The sequence below is a fragment of the Oryctolagus cuniculus genome, chromosome 2 (assembly GCF_051225735.1).
Source record: "Oryctolagus cuniculus isolate XC-2025 breed Fujian yellow rabbit chromosome 2, ASM5122573v1, whole genome shotgun sequence".
NCBI classification, from domain to species: Eukaryota; Metazoa; Chordata; class Mammalia; order Lagomorpha; family Leporidae; genus Oryctolagus; species Oryctolagus cuniculus.
In genome coordinates this window covers 172,059,675-172,072,644 of record NC_142868.1, presented here as the reverse complement: position 1 = coordinate 172,072,644, position 12,970 = coordinate 172,059,675, and the positions used below count along the sequence as shown (strand labels likewise).

Here is a 12,970-nt window from a genome sequence, read left to right as displayed (position 1 = left end):
TCTGTGAAGAATGGCTTTGGTATTTTGATTGGTATTGCATTGAAACTGTAAATTGCTTTTGGGGGAATGGACATTTTGATGATATTGATTCTTCCAACCCATGAACATGGCACACTTTTTTGTGTCGTCTTCTATTTCTTTATGTTCTGTAATTTTCATCATAGAGATCTTTGACATCCTTGGTTAAATTTATCCCAAGGTTCTTGATTGTTTTTGTGGCTATTGTGAATGGGATTCATCATAGAAGTTCTTCCTCGGCCACATCATTGTCTGCTACTTTACCAAACTCTTCTATGAGTTCCAATATTCTCTTAGAGGAATTTATTGGATCCCCTATATATAGGATGATGTCACCTGCAAATAGGGATAGTTTGACTTCTTCCTTTCCCATTTGTATCCCTTTAATTTCCTTTTTTTTTTTTTTTTTTTTTTTTGCCTAATGGCTCTGGCTAAAATTTTCAGAACTATATTGAATAGCAATGGTGAGAGTGGGCATCCCTGTCTGATGCCAGTTTTCAATGGAAATGCCTCCAACTTTTCCAAATTCAGTATGATGCTGGCCATTTGTTTATCATAAATTACCTTAATTCTGTTGAGGAATGTTCCTTCTAACCCCAATTTGCTTAGAGTTTTCATCATAAATGTGTGTTGTATTTTGTCAAATGCTTTCTCTGCATCTATTGAGATAATCATATGACTTTTGTTTCTCAATTTGTTAATGTGATATATCACATTGATTGATTTTCGAATATTGAACCATCCCTGCATACCAGGGATAAAACTCACTTGGTCTGGGTTAATGATCTTTCTAATGTGTAGTTGGATTAGGTTTGCCATAATTTTGTTGAGAATTTTTGCATCTATGTTCATCAGGGAGATAGGTTTATAGTTTTCTTTTCTTTTTCTTTTTTTTTTAACTTTTATTTAATGAATATAAATTTCCAAAGTACGGCTTATGGAGTGCAATGGCTTCCCCCCCATAACGTCCCTCCCACCCACAACCCTCCCCTTTCCCACTCCCTCTCCCCTTCCATTCACATCAAGATTCATTTTTGATTCTCTTTATATACAGAAGATCAGTTTAGCATACATTAAGTAAAGATTTCAACAGTTTGCTCCCACACAGAAACATAAAGTGAAAAATACTGTTTGAGTACTAGTTATAGCATTAAATCTCAATGTACAGCACACTAAGGACAAAGATCCTACATGAGGTGTAAGTGCACAGTGACTCCTGTTGTTGACTTAACAAATTGACACTCTTGTTTATGGCATCAGTAATCACCCTAGGCTCTTGTCATGAGCTGCCAAGGCTATGGAAGCCCCCTGAGTTCACCGACTCTGATCATATTTAGACAAGGCCATGGTCAAAGTGGAAGTTCTCTCCTCCCTTCAGAGAAAGGTACCTCCATCTTTGATGACCCGTTCTTTCCACTGGGATCTCACTCGCGGAGATCTTTCATTTAGGTTTTTTTTTTTTTTTTCCCCAGTGTGTCTTGGCTTTCCATGCTTGAAATACTCTCATGGGCTTTTCATCCAGATCCGCATGCCTTAAGGGCTGATTCTGAGGCCAGAGTGCTTTTAGGACATTTGCCATTCTATGGGTCTGCTGTGTATCTCACTTCCCATGTTGGATCGTTCTCTCCCTTTTTCATTCTATCAGCTAGTATTTGCAGACACTATTCTTGTTTATGTGATCCCTTTGGTTCTTAGTCCTATCATTATGATCAATTGTGAACAGAAATTGATCACTGGGACTAGTGAGATGGCATTGGTACATGCCACCTTGATGGGATTGAATTGGAATCCCCTGGTATGTTTCTAACTCTACCGTTTGAGGTAAGTCAGCTTGAGCATGTCCCGAATTGCACATCTCTTGGGAAGAGGTCTATAGTTTACTTTCTCTGTTGTATCTTTTCCAGGCTTAGGAATTAAGGTGATATTGGCTTCATAGAAAGAATTTGGGTGGATTCCCTCTGTTTCAATTGTTTTGAATAATTTGAGAAGAACTGGGCTAGTTGTTCTTAAATGTCTGGTAGAATTCAGCAGTGAAACCATCTGGTCCTGGGCTCTTGTTTTTGGGTTGTGCATTTATTACTGATTCAATTTCTTTTATGGTTATGGGTCTGTTTAGGTTTTCTATATCTTCATGGCTCAGTTTAGGAAGGTTGTATGTGTCCAGGAATCTATCCATTTCTTCCAGGTTCTCCAATTTGTTAGCATACATCTCTTTGTAGTGGTTTCTGATGATTCTTTTTATTTCTGTTGTGTCTGTTGTTACATTTCCATTAACGTTTTTAATTTTATAGATTTGGGTCTTCTCTCTCCTTTTTTTGGTTAGTTGGGTCAATGGTGTGCCTATTTTGTTTAGTTTTTCAAAGAACCAGCTCCTGGTTTTGTTGATCTTTTGTATTTTTTTTTTGTTTCAATTCTGTTTATTCCTTCTCTAATCTTTAATATTTCTTTTCTTCTGCTGGGTTTGGGTTTGATTTGCTGCTATTTTTCTAAATCCTTGAGGTGCATAGAGAGGTCATTTGTTTGGTTCCTTTCCAGTTTCTTGATATAGGCACCAATTGCTATAAACTTTCCTCTTAGCACTGCTTTTGCTGTATCCTACCAGTTTTGATAGGTTGTGTTGTCATTTTCATTTGCTGCTATAAATCTTTTGATTTCTCTTTTGATTTCTTCTATGACCCACTGTTCATTCAGAATCATGTTGTCCATTATCCTTATGTTTGCATATGGTGTAGAGATTCTTGGGTTGTTGATTTTGAGTTTCACTATGCTATGATCTGAGAAGATGTATGGTATAGTTTCAATTTTTTTGAATTTGTTGAGGCTCCCATTATGGCCTAGCATATGGTCGATCCTAGAATACATTCCATGTACTGGGGAGAAATATGTGAACTCTGTGGCTGTGGGGTAGAAGGCTCTGAAGATATCTACTAGGTATATTTGGTCTATAGCATCAATTAGCTCTGTTGTTTCCTTGTTGATTTTCTGTCTGGTTGATCTGTCCATTGGTGAGAGTGGGGTGTTGAAGTCCCCTGTTACTATTGTATTTGAGTCTATATCTCCCTTTAAGTCCTTTAATAATTCTTTCAAGTAGCCAGGCACCCTGTAAGTAGGTGCATATACATTTATAATAGTAATGTCTTCATGTTGGATTGATCCTTTAATCATTATATAATGCCCTTCTTTGTCTTTTAATAGTTTTTGTGTTAAAGTCTATTTTGTCTGATATTAGGATATCCACACCAGCTCTTTTTTGATTTCTGTTAGCTTGGAATATCTTTTTCCATCCTTTCACTTTTAGTCTGCATGCATCTTTGCTGATAAGATGTATTTCCTGACGGCAGCATATAGATGGATTCTCTTTTTTGATCCAATCAGCTAGTCTGTGTCTCTTGGTAGTAGAATTGAGGAAATTTATATTCAGTGTGACTATTGCTAAGTACTCTCTTTTTCCAATCATGTTTCCTTAAATGAGCTGTTTATGTATTTTGAGATTTGTTTGTAGCTTAGTTGCATCATTTTCTACATTTACCTTTTTTGCCATGAGGTTCTTGTTTTTGTGTTTCTGTGTGCAGCACGTCTTTGAGCCAGTGTTGTAGGGTTGCACACAAGGATACAAATTCTTTCAGTTTCTGTTTGTCGCGGAAGATCTTTATTTCCCCCTCATTTATAAATGATAGCTTTGCAGGGTATAGTATTCTAGGTTGGCATTGTTTGTCTTTTAAAACTTGGAATATATCATGCCATTGTCTCCTTGCCTGTAGTGCTTGTGATGAGAAGTCTGGGGTGAGTCTGATTAAATTACCCCTGAATGTGATTTGTCGTTTCTCTCTGGCACATTTTAGGATTTGTTCTTTGTGTTTCACTGAGCTGAGTGTTGCCACAATGCGTCATGTGTTTCTCTTCTGGTCTAACTTGTTGGGGCTCCTGAGTATTTGTTGAATTTGGTTGTTATTATCAATCTGCCTCTGTTGGAAGTTTTCTGATATTATTTCATTGAAAATGCCTTCCAATCCATTCTCTCTTTCCACACCCTCAGGACTCCCATTATCCGGACATTACAACGCTTGATTGAATCCCGTAGGTCTCCAACCGTATTTTTTAATTTTCTAATTTCTTCTTCCTGTGTTTGTTCTGACTATTATTTTTGGAAGTTTGTCTTCGAGTTCTGATATTCGTTCTTCTATTTCATCTGTTCTATTTTTGAGGGATTCCATGGTGTTTTTTATGTGGTCAATTGAGTTTTTCATTTCCAGTATTTCATTCTGGCTTCTCTTTAGCATCTCTAATCCTTGGGCGTGCTTTTCATTCAGATCTTGAATCTGTTTGTTATTACTTCTAAGTAATCTGATTGTTAATTTTCTGAATTCATTTTCTGGCATGACTTCAAATTCTTCTTCTTCAGCCTCTATTATGGATGGTTTAGCCTGCTCCATTGGCAAGTTCATAGGTTCTTCTATATTCTTATTCTGGATTTTTCCTTTGCTCTTTGGCATTTCTGTTTGGCTTAACTTTATGGTTGATTTCCAGCTGCTATGGGCTGCTATGGGTCTGTACCAAAAGCCAGTGTAAGCAGGCAACTCTACCTTCTAGCGTTTGTTTATTTCTGGTAACTTGAGTAGGCTGTTGCAAGGGCTTTGAGGTGCCATGCTCTGCCCCTTGGGGCCAGTTCCCCTGTTCCTTTGTTCACCCTAAAGTGCCTGGGCCTCATTGTTCAGTCCCCCCATCACTGCGCCCCCTGCCCAATGAGTGGAGAGTCACTCCCCGCCACTGAAGTTCCCTCATTTGGAGGGCGAAAGCAGAGTCCGCCCTCTTTCACCTCCTAATGTAAACAAACAAGATGGCTACTCTCTGCCCACTGCAGCTCTGATGTGAGGACGGAGACACCATGGGATCCTGGTGTGTTCGTCCCCCTGGATTGTGTCCTCTTCCCGTGGGCGCTATTCACTTTGTTTTGTTTTTCTTCCCCATTCAACCATGCATGTGTCTCATCCGTTTGTTCCAGGGTGGCAGCGGCTACTGCAGTCATTTCCTAGCTGGTTCCTTTTTTTTTTTTTTTTTTTCGTTCTCTTTCTGCAGTTCTGGGCCCCTCTACCTGGCCCTGGGGTGGACCCTTACACTCTCTGGTGTGCTCCCATGTCACTCTAGCCAACCTTTTGTGGTTCCATCGCCTGACTATCCCCTCTATTCACCAATTTCTCTCTGAACTACTCTACACGACTTGCTGCTATACCACCATTTTGACCTCTCCCTCATTTGTTTTAAATTTGAATTTTTTCTATAATTTAACAGTGATGAATTCATCCTTTCTGTATGGATCTAAGTATAAATTCATTCTTTATTCATACCTTTCAGTTATCCAGTTTTGAAAGTCTCTTCAAATAGAGTTAGTCCCCCAACAATATCCTTAACTTAGTGTGGTTCAAAATTCAGTGAACCAGGAGGACCTACCATTATGGAAAACAAGAATCTTGTAGTTCTTGGAAGATTAAGAATCTTGCAGATCGTGTCATCTCCCTTCCCTCATACTGTTCATTTCAGAAAACATCAGAAAAGAAAATATGCTTTCTCTGGGGGACATCTCCAACTATATTTCCATCAAAGAAAGACGAAACCAGTGAAGTGCAAAGAAAATAGATCCCATTCTATTTTAAAAGATTGCACTAATTTTATGTAGCAGTAAACATCAATTTATTTCACAGTAGATTTCAATTATGTTTCTAATTTGCAAATGTTGCCCTCCAGTAGATCTCAAATTAGAAGGCCAAGCAGTAAGGAAATGCAAGACAATAAAATTGCAATTAGAAATTGTTCTAAAATATTCAATTAACTATTTGGGAACAATTCACCTTACTTATTGATAGAGAGCATATGTGAAATTTGATATATTTTGGATTCTTAACTTTTTATTTGATTTGCTGCTTTCTATTGTCAATTTGGGGGATATCTAATTATATCTGAATCAGACATGAGATGATTGGAATTTGGCTACATTTGAAGATCATGTAAAAAACTATTGGGCTACTATAACAGTAAAGGAACTTGTCTATTTTTTTTAATACCTCGATTTGTTGTGTGTACAATAGAGCACTGGAAGTGAGAAAGTCAATTCTTTATATTCACAACATTGTGAGAAGACATACAAAAGTGGTTTTTGTCTAGTATTTTTGATTTTTTTTCTTATTCTCCCATCATATTTTGTAATCTCTCCAATTTCTAGAAAATTGTGAGTCAGATCAGAATTTACAGTCATAGTTTAAACAATTTGAGAATCATTCTCTTTGTGTGTCATGGTTTCTACAAGTGAAGATAAATGGGGAAAATAGATGCCTGTTCAGGTTATTAGGAAGGCTCACTGAAATAATGAAGAAGAAATTTGCACAGTCCATAGAATAATGCTAGCGTCTTTTCCTTTGTATGTTAAACTTCTTTCCATTTAAACATACTCAACAGAAACTTTCATAGGTTATATATGATGCAAAAGTCATGAACTTAGTGTTCCTTTACTTTTCCTTGTTAAAAGTAACCAACCTAATACCATTATCATGGCACAACAGGTTAAGCTGCCTCCTATAATGCCGGCATTCCATATCAGAGCACTGGTTCACACTCTGGCTGCTCTGCTTCTCTCTCTCTCTCTCTCTCTCTCTCTATTTTTTTTTTTTTTTGACAGATAGAGTTATAGATAGTGAGAAAGAGACAGAGAGAAAGGTCTTCCTTCCTTCTGTGGTTCACTCCCCAAATGGCCACTATAGCCAGCGCTGTGCCAATCTGAAGCCAGGAGCCAGGTACTTCTTACTGGTCTCCCATGTGGGTGCAGGGGCCCAAGCACTTGGCCATCCTCCACTGCCCTCCCAGGCCATAGCAGAGAGCTGGACTGGAAGAGGAGCAACCAAGACTAGAACCCGGTACCCATATGGGATGCTGGCGCCACAGGCAGAGGATTAACAGGCACCGGCCCCAGGCTACTGTGCTTCTGATCCAGCTTCCTGCTAATGTGCCTGGGAAGAAAGTGAAAAATGGTCCCAGTACTTGGGCCCCTACCACATGGGAAACCTGGATGGAGTTCTAGGCTCCTGGCTTTGACCTGGCCCGGCCCCTACTGCTGTGGCTACTTGAGGAATGAACCAGCAGATGGAAGATCTCTTTCTCTCTTTGTCTCTCTGTCACTTTACCTTTCAAATAAATAAACAACACATCTTAAAAAGAAAAGTACCCAACCTTGGGCAAGTATATAGCCTTGTGGTTGAAAATGGTTAAGATGTCATATCCCATACTGGAGTGTCTGGGTCTGATGCAAGGCTCTGGATCCTGATTCCAGCTTCCCACTAATGCAGACTCTGGGAGGCAGTAGTGATAGCTCAAGTAATTGAGTTCATACCAGCCATGTTGGAAACATGGACTGAGTTTCTGCCTGCTTTGGCCCCAGTCCAGTCCTGGGAGGCTGTTGCAGACATGTGGGGAATTAACCAGCTGATAGAAGCTTTTTCTCTCTGTCTGCCTCTCAAATAAAAACAAATTTAAAAGTCCTCAACTTAATGCACACAAAATGCCCATCTGTACTCTTCAATGCATTACCCGGTGCCCTGTCTTCAGGCTGCAGTCCCTTCCCAAGGTGCTTCCATCCCTCCCACAATGCTCTCTGCAAGTCTCCTCGGAATGAAGGACATAACACATCCAGGCATACTGTGAGAATCTATTTGCATATTTACCTCAATGAATGTGAGAATCAATTATGTCCTATACTTCACAGACTATATAACATCCTCAGAGTGGGTTCCTTAAAAGTTTAGGAAAAAATAAGGGGCTAGCATTGTGGTGTAGCAGGTTAAGTGACTCTAGCATCCCATATGGGCACAGGTTCAAGACGGCTGCTTCACTTCTGACCCAACTCCCTGTTAATACACCTGGAAAAGCTGCAGAAGATGAGACAAATCCTTGACCCCTCATACCGACCTGGGAGACCAGGAAGAAGCTCCAGGCTCCCGGCTTCAACTTCAGCTTTGGTCTGGCCCAGCTCCACCATTTTGGCCATTTGGGGAATGAACCAACATTTCTCTCTTTCTCTTTCTCTCTCTCTTTCACTCTCTCTCTCCCTCTCTCCCCCCCTCTCTACAACACTGCTTTTCAAATAAATAAAAAATAAATCTTTTAAAAAACTTTAGGAAAGAATGAAAAGCAAGAAAGCAGTAAGAGAAAAAAAGGAGCAGGAAAGGACATTTCCAGGCTAAAGTTAAACACCAAAGAGCTTTTTCCCCCTTTCACAAGAACCCACTTAAAAAATAAAGCAAACTTTTGTTTCCTTATTGATCAGTGAAGGGTTTTAAAAAATCTGCATCACATCAGTGGAAAGTAAGTTCTGTTTAGGGCCTTTACCAGGCATAAATGTTTTCTCTTGGTTTGTCTTTAATACTTTTGATGAGATTCAGCCAAAACTCCGGATGCTTCAGATCTTCTAAGCTCTCAAAATTCTTCTTCCCCTCATGTAGTAATCAAAGCTCTCCAGGTTACTTTACTCCCTGCAAATGGTCTCACTAGCAGCATTTATGCATGTGGCTGTAATGAAATAACACAGACTTCACTCCATCCAGGCAAGTGCATTGTACCAGATATCTAACTTTAATGAAGTTCCACTGAATAAAGCTTAAACACTAGAGAAACATTGTAAAAATTGCAGGAGGAATTCTGGAGGATCTTGGAAAATTTCCTCTTGACCCTAAACATTTTCTCCAAGTCCGTGCTGAAGTTCAGTGCTAAAGGACAGAATGTGAGGCAGAATACCAAAACTGGTCTTCTGACAATATTACTCAGGGGTTGGCGAGTGCTTTCAAGGATGAAGTGGGGCCAAATCTGGAGTGGCTGGGATACAAGAATCATCTGCTGATGGTCATTTGGTTCTATACCTTGAGGTTACTGGATCTGTAGCCACTTCACCAGTGGAAGAAGTCTCCCACATCACCCAGCCACCTGTGCACTCCCTGTCCTTGATCTTCTCTCCATTTCTGACTTCAGTTACATGGTACCCTATAATCTGATGCCCTACTTCCCTTTCACTGCAAGAAAGGAATCTGTATTGAAAAAGTCCACCTAAACAAGGGAGCCATTATTAAAATTTCCTAGAATGTAGTTTATTCATTCAAAAAGTATTGTTGAATATTCAAGCACTATGGAAAGTAAAAGGAACTCAGATAAAATTCCTGTCCTTGCAGCCTAGTACTTGTAAATATCTTGCAGCTCAGTAGGGATCATTTGTCATGTATTAGTTCATTAGTCTCTCACTAAAGACATTGTCTATTTCCAGTGCTTTAGGATTTAGGTGGGGCAACAAAAAAAAGTGTTTTATGTTTCTTCCATCTTTTGTCAATATTTGATTTGTTTAAAACTAGTATAATGTCATTTTACTTAAACCATATTTGCTTTTATGCAATATAGCTGTCATGTAAAAGCTATTGTCTTATGAAAGTTGGTAAATAAAATGCATTTTCTAAGTAAAATGACATAAGGCTCATTTTCATGTTACCTTTCTATTTTCCCTAAGAAAGTTTGTATCATCCAGCAAAGAAAAGCAGTACAATTTACTTTTTTTTTTTTTTTTTTCAGGCATCCGCTGAGTTTCAGGCAGGAACCATAGTCAATCCAGTCATGGGGATTTCTGCTGAAAACCATGCATTTCAGAGACATACCTGTCTCTTCTCTATTTCCAGATAGAGTGAATGATTTGAGGATTATGCACATTATGAGGGCCCTTGAAATGGAAAATCTGTGGAACACTTGATCATCATCACATGCACAGGCCATATCGCATGATGTCTTTTAACTTCTTTTTAGAACTTTGCTGAGTTTTGCCATGGTGGAATAGAATAGTGCTAGGGGTATATTTTTCCAACAGTATTAATGGACTCACACCAAGTGCAAGCACAAAACACCAGCTTGATCCTTCACGTCAGAGTCTTCTCCGATCCAAGGGTTATATATTATAGATGGTGATTTATCTATGAGTGTTTGATGTATAAACATGAAGTACTAAAAACAATCACCTAGTCTGTGGGACTGTGTTATATTTAAAATAAAACAAAATTTTCATTTACTGAGATTTTTATTGGATCAGCTAGCACTGTCAATGTGCCTTTTGTCAATTTTTCAGTGAACTTGTCAAAGCCAAATAGAAGGATTTTTCAGGGAGTATTATTCTGTATGTAAACACAGTGCTATTTATTCACCCAAGAACATAGTTTCATGAAAACCAAATTATTACTGTGCCAAGCAGTTTTTTCAAAGGCTTCTGGAGGTCTATATAATTTTTTTCAATGTATTTTGTTTTTAGAGGGATGATGGTGATTCTTTCCTATAGATGAAGTGGAAGTAACAGACTCCAATCTATACGACTATAAGGAAACATAAAGCACAGTTCGACCCTTCTTGGCCACCTCTAACTCAAATCAATATTGCACTATAACCAAACATAATCAAATCATTTGCAGTGTTAAGACTCAGAGGATTGCAAAAGGCTCAGTAGGGAGTGTAAGGGCTCTTTTGATTCTTTCAGATTTACAGGGAGTTGCCTCATCCTAATGCCTCTAACTCAAACTGAAACCACTCCAAAAAGAGAGAAATGGGATATTAAGAAGTAGATGACCTTTGAATCTATTTACACCTCTCGGTAAAAACAGCAGTGTGGCTGAGAGGAGTTGTGAAGGCTACTCTGTAATAAGAATCTCGTGTTTCTTGCACCTGCTTGAAGGATGTTAAGAACCACAGGAAACTTTTCACAATGCTGTACTTCTATCTCTCAGGAAAATTCTACCTTCAAACAAACAAAAAAATCTATTATTTTGCTTTGTTTTGTTCCATTTTTCAAGAATAAAATCATCTCACCATCCTGCTCTATTATTGTCTCCAGTAATCAGACTCTATCTGGGGCCTGTCAAAAACACTGTGCCAGTTAGCCATCAAATCACTTTGATTAAATTCAATAAATAAGGCAGTAAAAATGGTTTATGGTTTATTAAAAGTGCAATTGATTACATACTAAAATATTCAGAAGCCTCTAAATAAATTAAGTAGTTAGAAAACTCAATATTTTCAGACAGGGTAATTTTATCCTATAAGTATACTGCATAAAAACTATCTCCTCATAGACATATATGTTCATCCTTATGAGATAAAAGCTAAAGGCTTAAAAAGAAACTTCATTCATTTAAGTCTAACCCATTCCAGCTTTAATCACATACATCTTTAGTGTTAAAACACTCCCAAATGAGAGTTTCAAAAACCCCATTAACCTATCCCTGGGTCTTATAAAAACAATTAAGATGTTCTTCTTACCTTCACTTAAATCCTTTCTCATGTCTCTAATCTTAGGAAATGAAGGGAATTTGAGCCAGTTAGAAGCATAATGAACATGCTATTTTTGGGTGTTTGGTACATAAAGCTCTCCACCTCACTACAAGATGGACTCTTTCTAAGATCACCCATGTCCAGAATACTGCCATTTCCAATTCCTTCCTTTAAGTCCTCAACTCAAGTGATTATATTTCAGAAGCTAACGCACAATTCATGTTATCTGATCTTCCCACACCACTCCACATTTGGTTTTCTGCTTCTACTTCCTTTTCTTTCTTCTGTTCACTAACTCTAGTGAACTCAGGTTTTGGATGATATCACCAGCCCCAGTGGTTCCATTAACCAGTTGATATTAAGTCTTAGATTGATACTTGGGCTTTAGCTTTTCTCCTAAGTTCCAAACACACTTCCTAATGCATCCTAGAAGTAGCAAGATTCTAAAAAGTATCTCACACCTAACAAGTTTTTGTCCTTCCAAGCCTGCTATGTCTTGATTCGTGACATAGAAATTGTCCAAGCCAAGGATCTCAGAATCTCCTAATTGCTGCAGCATCTCCTGAATCCTCATCCTTTATATTGTTAACCAGATTACATTTCTTATGTTCCTAAAATGCCTCTCAAGTCATCTATTTTTCCATTTCCACTACCATTGGGTTGGCTCTGCCTTCAGAGTCTTTCACTTAGTCTACTTCAATAGTTGGTCAAATCATTAATGTTAATTTTGAAAATTTGTTTTTACTCATTTTTGTTTGAAAGCCAGATACAGACAGACATAGATATATCATCTGCTGCTTCACCTGTTTCATCTATTATGAAATGCTTGAAACAGCCAAGACTGAGCCAGGTCTAGGCCAGAATCCCAGAAGATAATCAGGATTGCCTACATGGGAATCAGCGATACAAATACTTGAGCCAATACCTACTGCCTCTTTGGATGCACATGAGAAAGAAGACAGAATGGGAAGTGGAGTCAGGATTCCAATGCAGGCATTCCAAATAGGGTTATAGTATCCCAAGCAGTGTCTTACCATTATACCATTATGCCAAATGCCTGACCCCTTATCACCTTTTTTATTTATTTATTTATTTATTGACAAGCAGAGTGGACAGTGAGAGAGAGAGACAGAGAGAAAGGTCTTCCTTTTGCCGTTGGCTCACCCTCCAATGGCCGCCACGACCAGTGCGCTGCAGCTGGCGCACCGCACTGATCCGATGGCAGGAGCCAGGTGCTTCTCCTGGTCTCCCATGGGGTGCAGGGCCCAAGCACTTGGGCCATCCTCCACTGCACTCCCTGGCCACAGCAGAGAGCTGGCCTGGAAGAGGGGCAACCGGGACAGAATCCGCCACCCCGACCAGGACTAGAACCCGGTGTGCCGGCGCCGCTAGGCGGAGGATTAGCCTAGTGAGCCACGGTGCTGGCTTATCATGTTTCTTAAACCCATCCAATCTCCTTGAATTTATGCCTCAGATTTCTTTTTAAAGTGTAAATACACTTTGTAAAACAAAAAGTGAAATGATAAAATCTTTTTTGATGGCTCACTTTTGCCTACATTTATAGATTCAACCAACCTATCTTGAGCACATCAGATCTATAAGACTCTCTAATAGGTGC

At 39.0% G+C, this 12,970-nt stretch overlaps 1 long non-coding RNA gene across 2 annotated transcripts in view; it reads right to left on the bottom strand.

Annotated features, from left to right (window-relative positions):
• LOC103347702 (uncharacterized) overlaps nt 1–12,970 on the bottom strand; it is a 465,331-nt gene that overhangs the window by 197,325 nt on the left and 255,036 nt on the right. The window lies entirely within an intron of this gene.